The sequence below is a fragment of the Palaemon carinicauda genome, chromosome 19 (assembly GCF_036898095.1).
Source record: "Palaemon carinicauda isolate YSFRI2023 chromosome 19, ASM3689809v2, whole genome shotgun sequence".
Lineage (NCBI taxonomy): Eukaryota > Metazoa > Arthropoda > Malacostraca > Decapoda > Palaemonidae > Palaemon > Palaemon carinicauda.
Window position 1 is genome coordinate 60,751,648 of NC_090743.1, and position 10,107 is coordinate 60,761,754.

Sequence of the window (10,107 nt, forward strand, 5' to 3'; positions counted from 1 at the left end):
GTAAACAATTGACATTCCCATAGTCAAAGATCTAAAATTTTCTCCAATCTAAGCAATTGACATTTCCATTCTCGAAGGACAAAACATTGTTCCACTCTTAAGCAATTTACATTTTCATCTTTGAAGAACCAAACATATTTCTAATCTAAGCAATTGACATTTCTAACCTTGAAGTACCAAACATTGTTCCAATCTAGGCAATTGACATTCCCATCCTCGAAGGACCAAGCATTGTTCCGATCTAAGCAACTGACATTTCCATCCTCGAAGGACTAAACGTTGTTCCAATTTACGCAATTAACATTTTCATCCTTAAAGGAACAAACATTGTTCCAATGTATTCAATTAACATTTCCATCCTTGAAGGACCAAACATTGTTCCAATCTATGCAATTGACATTTCCATTCACGAAGGACCAAATATTGTTTCAATCTAATAAATTGACATTTCCAACCTCGAAGGACCAAACATTATTTCAATCTAAACAATTAACATTTCCAACCTTGAAGGACCAAACATTGTTCCAATCTAAGCAATTAACATTTCCATCGTTCAAGCACGAATCTTTATTCCAATATAATCAATAACCTTTTACCCCACCTACAACATGTCTTTATTCGATTCACCTCTCCTTATAATCAGATCAAATACATTTTTATTCTTTAAAATTCAATCTTTACTTTAATCAACGCTGTATTCCAACCTAATCAGTAAACGCGTTTTGTCCTTCAAAGTCCAGTAAACTCAGCGATCGTTGACCTCTTTAATCCTCCCCTTTAATGAGATATCAATTCTTTTTTTAATTCAATTGTCAGTTCTCTATCAACTTAGAAGTCTTTGAAACATTAAGTTCATTTATACTTCCTGGCTTCCTCTTCCTCTTCTGATTTCTTCACTTCGTTCAGCGTCTTTTCCTGATTGCACTTTTTTCATCTTCCTTCACCTCACAGTTTCCTTCTCTCTCCCTTATTCTCTTCTTTTGATAATACTTGCGGCTGCATTTCCTTCATTTGTCTATACTTTCCCATCCCCTTAATCACCAACCGCCTTTTCTCATTTTTCCCATCTTTCTAACTCTACCGACTTTTCTCTTTCCTCGACAAACATTCATCATTTCCCCCTCACTTCCACAACTTTACCTTTCCTTGTTAGTTCTAAAAGGTCTTTTTCAAATGTCTCCTACCCTTGTTTTCTACCTTTTTTATCTCATTCCATTTCTTATCATCTTTACTGTCTCATTCTTCCTCCTCTTACTTGTCCCTTGTATTTTTCTTTTACTTCTCACCATCATTCTTCCTAACAATTTTCCATGTATTTCTCAACTTATCCCGCATCTTCTTTTCCTTATTTTATACATCCCTACCCTACTTCTTGGCTTCGTTGGCCTTTCTTCCTCGCCTTCTTAATCAATATTCCATCCATCACTAAAACTTCCCTCTCTTTCTCTCTCTTGTTTGTCTCTTCATTCCATTCCTTTATCTGCTATTCGTTTGCACAAACTGAGAAGTGTTTAAACACGATGACTCCTGTACTGTGCGAACATGCAATATATATATATATATATATATATATATATATATATATATATATATATATATATATTTAAAGAGAGAGAGAGAGAGAGAGAGAGAGAGAGAGAGAGAGAGAGAGAGAGAGAGAGAGAGAGAGAGAGAGAGAGAGAGAGAGAGAGGAAGTCATATAACAACAGACATCCAAGAGAGCTTAAACGGAAACTATACCCATCTATATTGACCCAGGCCAACCTCACCCATAAAACCGATATTTCCTCTGAGAGAGAGAGAGAGAGAGAGAGAGAGAGAGAGAGAGAGAGAGAGAGAGAGAGAGAGAGAGAGAGAGAGAGAGAGGCAAACTGCTATGAGAGATTTGGAGACAAGGGGAGAGGGCAGAGACAAGTTCCCCTCTTTTCTGAGGGATATGGCGAGAGGGAGAAAGGACAAAGATGTTGGTTTATTGTTTCTTTCAATTATTTTTCATCACGTAAAACAGCAAAGAAAATGTCAATTAAATTATGTAAAATGGATGAATTATTTCTATCAAATTAGAGGGATAAATATACTAATAGTTAATACTTTGTCATAATGATTATGATTAAAATAAGTATTAATACCTTATTATAACTATTATTATTATTATTATTATTATTATTATTATTACTTGTTAAGCTACAACCCTAGTTGGAAAAGAAGGATGCTACAAGCCCAGGGGTCCCAATAGGGAAAATATCCCAGTGGGGAAAAGAAACAAGGAAAACTTAAATATTTTAAGAAGTTACATTAAAATAAATATTGCCTATATAAACTATAAAAACTTTAACAAAACAAGAGGAAGAGAAATTAGATAGAATACTGTGCCAAAGTGTACCCTCAAGCAACAGAACTCTAACCGAATATAGTTGAAGACCATGGTACAGAGGCTATGGCACTACCCAATCCTAGAGAACAATGGTTTGATTTTGGAGTGTCCTTCTCCTAGAAGAACTGCTTACCATAGCTAAAGAGTCTCTTCTACCCTTACCAAGAGGAAAGTAGCCCCTGAATAATTTCAGTGAAGAAGAATTGTTTGGTAATCTCAGTGTTGCCAGGTGTATGAGGACAGAGGAGAATCTGTAAAGAATATGCCAGACTATTCGGTGCATGTGTAGGCAAAGGAAAAGTGAACTGTAACCAGAGAGAAGGATCCAATGTAGTACTGTCTGGCCAGTTAAAGGACCCCAAAACTCTCTAGCAGTAGTATCTCAACGGGCGGCTGGTGCCCTAGCCAACCTACTATAATGACAGGAATAAAGACATTACTACAAAGGAAGGTATAGGCTAACCAGTATCACCAAATAAACAATCCTTCCTCACTTCAACTTTGATATCAACAATACAAACATATCAAATACAGAGAGAGAGAGAGAGAGAGAGAGAGAGAGAGAGAGAATCAAAGTTTGTGCTTGTCTGTCTGTCTGTTTGTCGGTCCGCTATAGAATTAAAGCTGTGGACATTTAGATAAAAACAAGCATATGGATCTCGTATAACTTTTCCTTGTGAAGCAAATGACACCATATTCATCTAAGTCATGAAAATTGAAATACTTTAAATTTCAATTATATTTAAACATTCTGGGTTAAGCAATATATAATAAATATTTCCCGAATTTCCGCTCCTTGTGTAAATAGCAGGGTTGTGGAAAAGGGGCGGAGGACGCCCATGAAAATTGAAATACTTATGATTTCAATGAAATTAAGCATTTTGTATTTTAGCTCCTTTTGTTAATTGTAAGGGGCAAAAAGGGGGCAGCAGACCCAAGAAAATTCAAAGCTTAGAACAATTTGAATCAATGTATATTTCTATATCTTCTTACGATTTTTTTTTTAATAACTTACAACAGAAATAAAATGAAAATATCTCTGTCATCTATTGACTGTACTTAATTTCAAGATTCACTTAAAAAAATATGAAGAAATTTAAAAATACATTATAATTAAAATGCTTATAATATTTCAACAACAATACTTGGCTGACCATCTATCAACATTCTGATTCCTAAGAGGTCTATCCTTTTGACACACATTTAACCTCAGTCAGACATTTCGGTTAGCTGGTCTCCATCTACCCCATTCTGCTTCCAGAGACGGCTATCCTTTTGAAACACTATACACCCTCAGTCCCACAATTCAGTAATGCAACCTAATCTTTTATTCTCTCTTCTTATATATAGATACAAATGAGTGAATACCACCTAAGAAAATGAATAAAATGGGAATAACCACAGATGCAAGAAGAAAACAATTATCAAAAACATAAGAAACAGAAGTAGAGAGGCAAACCAGGGGACAATTTGATACCCAAAAGCATGGTTCCTTTTGCTAACAGGAATCTCAAGAACAACAAAACACCAGGAGAAAAGTTGATGACAAGAGATATGCAATATCTCAACAGCAGAAATCTCAAGAAGAACGACAAACCAGGAGACAAGTTGATGCCGATCTGCTACATAAAGTAACCAGGAATCTCAAGGACGACAAGTTGATACCGACAGGCATGCAACATCTAGGAACCAGGAATCTGAAGAACAACAAACGAGGAAATAAGCTGATGCCACTAGGCATAATACATCTAGGAACCAGGAATCTCAAGAACAACAACAAACGAAGAAACAAGTTGATGCTGACAGGCATGCAACATCATCTAGAAACCAGGAATCTCACGAAAAACGACAAATCAGGAAACAATTTGATGCCACTATGCATCCAACATCTAGGAACCAGGAATCTCAAGAACAACAAACCACGAAAAAAGTGGATACTGCTAGGCATGTAAACTCTAAGGACAAGTAAATTCAAGAAGGAAGACAAACCAGGAGAAAAGTTTATGCTGATAGGCAAACTGCATCTAGGAACCGGGAATCTAATGAAGGAAGACAAATCAGGAAACAAGTTTATGACACTAGGCATGCAACATCTATGAACCAGGAATCTCAAGAAGGACGCGAACCACGATACAAGTTGATACCGGTACGCATGCCACATCTAAGAACCAAGAATCTCAATAAGAACGAAAAACCAGGAAACACGTTGATGCTGATAGGCATACTACATCTAGGAACCCGGAATCTCAAGAAGGACGACAAACCAGGAAACAAGTTTATGCCAATAGGGATGCTACATCTAAGATCCAGAAATCTCAAGAAGAATGACAAACCTGGAGGCAAGTTGATGACAATAGGCATGCTACACCTATGAACCAAGAATCTCAAGAAGAAAGACAAACCAGAAAACCAGATGATGCCGCTAGGCATGCAACATCTAGGGAACAAGAATCTCAAGAAGAACGACAAAACCGGAAAAAAAGTTGATATTGTTAGGCATGTAACATCTAGGAACCAGGAATCTCCAAAAAACGACCAACCAGGAAATAAGGAGACAAGCTGATGCTGCTAGGCAAACAATATCAAGAAACCAATGTCAAGTTGATGCCACCAGGTATGCAACATCTAAGAACTAGGAATCTCAAAAAAGGATGACAAACCAGGAAACAAGTTGATGGCACTAGGCATGCTACATCTAGGAACCAGGAATTTCAAGAAGAACGACAAAGCAGGAGACAAGTGTATGACGACAAGGCATACTACATCAACGAACCAGGAATCTTAAGAAGAACGACAAACCAGGAAACAAGTTGATGACGCTAGGCATGCAACACCTAGGAAACAAAAATCTGAAGAACGACAAACCAAGGAACAAGTTGATGCCACAAGGTATGCAATATTTAAGAACCAGGAATTTCGAAAAGGATGACAAACCAGGAGACAAGTTGATGATAATAGGCATGCTACATCAAGGAACCAGAAATTTCGAGAAGAATGACAAACCAGGAAATAAGTAGATGCCACTAGGTATGTAACATCTGAGAACCAGGAATCTCAAAAAGGAGGACATAATATGACACAGGTTGATGCCAATAGACAAGCTACATCTAGGAACCAGAAATATCAAGAAGAAAAACCACCCAAGAGACAAGTAATCTCAAAAAAGGATGACAAACCAGGAAACAAGATAATGCTGCTAGGCATGCAACATATAGGAACCATGAATCTCAAACAGACCGACAAACCAGGAAACAAGTTAATGCCGCTAAACGTGAAAACTCTACGAACCAGGAACCTCAAGGATGACGACAAACCAGGATACAAGTTGATGTCAATAGGCATGCTACATCTAGGAACCGAAAATCTAAGGAAGAATGACAAACCAGGAAACAAGTTGATAATGCTAGGCATGCAACATCTAAGAACTAGGAATCTCAAGAAGAATGGTAAAGCAGGAAAAAATTTGATGCTGACAGGCATGCTACATCTAGGAGCCACGAATTTCAAGAAGGACAAACCAGGAGACAAGAATATGCCAATAGGCATATTAAATCTAGGAACTAGGAACCTCAAGGACGACGACAAACCAGGATACAAGTTGATGTCGATAGGCATGCTACATCTAGGAACCAGGAATCTCAAGAAGAATGACAAACCAAGAAACAAACTGACACTGATAGGCATGCAACATCTAGGAATCGGGAATCTCAAGGACGACAATTCAAGAGACAAGTTGATGCCAATAGGCATACTACATCTACGAACCAGGACTTCTAAGAAGAACGACAAACCAGGAAACAAGTTGATAATACTAGGCATGCAACATCTAGGAACCAGAAATTTGAAGAAGAACGACAAATCCAGAAAGTTGATGCCACTAGGCAGGCAACATCAAGGAACCAGAAATCTCAATGAGAATGACAAACCAATATACAAGTTGATGCCACTAGGCATACTACATCTAGCAACCAGGAATATGAAGAACTACAACAAATCAGAAAATAAGTTGATACCGCTAGGCATAAAAAATCTAGAAACACGGAACCTCAAGAAGAACGAAAAACCAGGAAACAAGTTGATGCTGTTAGGCATGTTACATCTGAGAACCATAAATCTCAAGAAGGAAGATAAATCAGGAGACAAGTTGATGCCAATAGCATGCTACATCTAGGAACCAGGAATCTCAAGAACTACAAACCAAGATACAAGTTTATGCCAATAAGTGTACTATATCTAGGAACCAGGAATCTCAAAAAGTACAACAAAAAAGGAAACAAGATGATGCCGATAGGCATGCAAAATCTAGGAACCAAGAATCTCAGGAAGAATGACAAACCAGGAAACAAGTTGATGCCACGAGGTATCCAACATCTAGGAACAAGGAATCTTATGAAGAACGACAAACCAGTGAACAAGTTGATGCCACTAGGTATCCAACATCTAGGAACCAGGAATCTCAAGAAGAATGACAAATCAGGAAACAAGTTGATGCTGCTAAGCAAGCAACATCTAAGAACCAGGAATCTCAAAAAGGAAGACAATAAGGAAACAAGTTGATGCCACTAGGTATCCAACATCTAGGAACCAAGAATTTAAAGAACAACAAACCAGGAAACAAGTTGATGCCACTAGGCATGCAACATCTAGGAACCAGGAATCTCAAGAAGAAACACAAATCAGGAAACAAGTTGATGGCACTAGGCATACAACATTAAGAACCATGAATCTCAAGAAAGAAAAAAACTAGGAGAGAAGTTGATGCCGATATGCATACTATATCTATGAAACAGGAATCACAAGAAGAACGACAAACCAGGACACAAGTTTCTGCCGATAAGCATACTATATCTAGGAACTAGGATTCTAAAGAAGGATGAAAAACCAGTAGAAGAGTTGATACCGACAGGCATGCCACATCTAGGAACGTGGTATCTCAAGAAAAGGACAAACCATGAAACAAGTTGATGCCACTAAGCATGCAACATCTAGGAGCCAGGAATTTCATGAAGGACGATAAACCAGGAGACAAGTTGATGCTGCTAGGCATGCAACATCTAGGAACTATGAATCTCAAGAACGACAACAAACCAGGGGACAAGTTGATGCCACTAGCTATGCAACATAAAAAAAAAAATGGAATCTCAAAAAGGATGATAAGCCAAGAAACTAGTTGATGCCACTGAGTATGCAACATCAAGGAACTAGGAATCTCAAGAAGGACGACAAACCAGGATGCATGTCGGCAATGCTACATCTAAGATCCAGGAATCTTAAGAAAAACGAGAAACAAGGAGACAGGTTTATGCCAACAGGCATACTACATCTAGGACACGCGAATTTCAAAAAGGACGACAAACCAGGAAAAAACTTGATGCCGCTGGGCATCCAACATATAGGAATCAGGAATCTCAAAAAGAACCACAAACCAGGAAACAAGTTGATGCTGCTAGGCACGCAACATCTAAGAGCCAGGAATTTCAAGAAGGATGACAATGCAGGCGACAGGTTGATGCTGATAGGCATACAACATCTAGGAACCTGGAATCTGAAGAAGAACGACGAACAAGGATACAAGTTTATGGCAATAGGCATACTACATTTAGGAACAAGGAATCTAAAGACGACGACAAACTAAGAAACAAGATGATGCCTCTAAGCATACAACATCTAAAAACCTGGACTATCAAGAAGAACGACAAACCAGGAGAAAAAAGGATGCCACTAGGCAAGCAACATCTAGGAACCAGGAATCTCAAGAAGAAAGACACACCAGGAAAGAAGATGATGCCAGTAGGCATGCAAAATCTAAGAACCAGAAATCTCAAGAAAGAAAAACAAACAGGAGACAAGTTGATGCCAATAGGAATGCTACATCTAGGAACCAAGAATAAAAAAAAAAAAAAACAACATATCAGGAGACAACTTTATGTCGATAGGTATACTACAACTAGGAACTAGCAATCTCAAGAAGAATGATAAACTAGGAGACAAGTACAGGCCACTAGGCATGCAACATCTAGGAACCAGGAATCTCAAGAAGGATGACAACCACAACTCAAGTTGATGCCGGCAGGCATACAACATCTAGGAACCTGGAATCTTAATGAGATTAATAAGAAAGACAAACCAGGAAACTAGTTGATGCCGCTAAGCATGCAACATCTAGGAACTAGGAATATCATGAAGTACTATAAACCAGGACACAGGTTGATGCTGACAAGCATGCTACATAATGGAAACTGGAATCTCAAGAAGGACAACTAACCAAGAGATAAGTTGATGCCACTAGCCATGCAACATCAAGGAATCAACAACCTCAAGAAGGATAACAAACCTAGAAACTAATTGATGCCGCTAGGCATGCAACATCTAGGAATTAGTAATCTCAAGAAAGATGACAAACCAGAGCCAAGTATATGCTGATAAGCATGCTACATCTAAGATCCAGGAATCTCAAGAAGAAAAACAAACAAGGACACACATTTATGCCAATAGGCATACTACATCTAGGAACCAGGAATCTTAAGAAGGACGACAAACCAGGAAAAAAGTCGATGCCGCTAGGCTAGCAACATTTAGGAACCAGAAATCTCAAGAAGAATGACAATCCAGGAAACAAGTTGATGCCGCTAGGCATGCAACATCTATGAACAAGGAATCCCAAGAAGGATGACATACCAAGATACAGGGTGATGCCGATAGGCATGATACATCAAGGAACCAGGAATCTCAAGAAAAACGATGAACAAGGATACAAGTTTATGGCAATAGGCATACTACATTTAGGAACCAGGAATCTAAAGAAGACGACAAACCAAAAAACAAGATGATGCCTCTAGGCATACATCTAAAAATACGGGAATGTCAAGAAGAATGACAAACCAGGAGAAAAAATGATGGCGATAGGTATGCTACATCTAGGAACCAGGAATCTCAAGAAGAACGACAAACCAGGAGACAAGTTGATGCTGATAGGCATGCTACATAGAGGAACCAGGAATCTCAAGAAGAACGACAATCCAGGAAGCAATTTGATGCTGATAGGCCTGCTACATATAGGCACCAGGAATCACAAGATCTATAAACCAAGAGACAAGTTGATACCAATAGTCATAATAAATCTAGTAACCGGGAATCTAAGGAAGGACGACCAACCAGGAGACATATTGATGCCAATAGCCATGCTACATCTAGGAACCAGGAATCTCAAGAAGGGCAAAAAAATCGGAGACAAGTTGATGCAGATAGACATGCAACATCTAGGAACCAGGAATCTCAAGATAGACAACAAACAAGGAAACAATTTGATGCCGCTAGGCTAGCAACATCTAGGAACCAGGAATCTAAAGAAGGATGACAAACCAGGAGACAGGATGATGCCGACAGGCATGCTACACCTAGGAACCAGGACTCACAAGAAGGACAATATACCATGAGACAAGGTGATGCCAATAGGAATGCTATATCTAGGCACCAGGAATCTCAAGAAGAACGACGAACCAGGAGACAAGTTTATGTCAATAGGCATGTTACCTCTAGGAACCAGGAATCTCAAAAAGGACAACAAGCCAGGAAACAAGTTGATGCAAATAAGCATGCTACATCTAGGGACCAGGAATCACAAGAACGAAAAACCAGGAAAAAAGTGGATGCTGATAGGCATACATCTAGGAATCAGGAATATCAAGAAAATGAAAAACCAGGAGACAATATGATGCCGATAGGCACGCTAC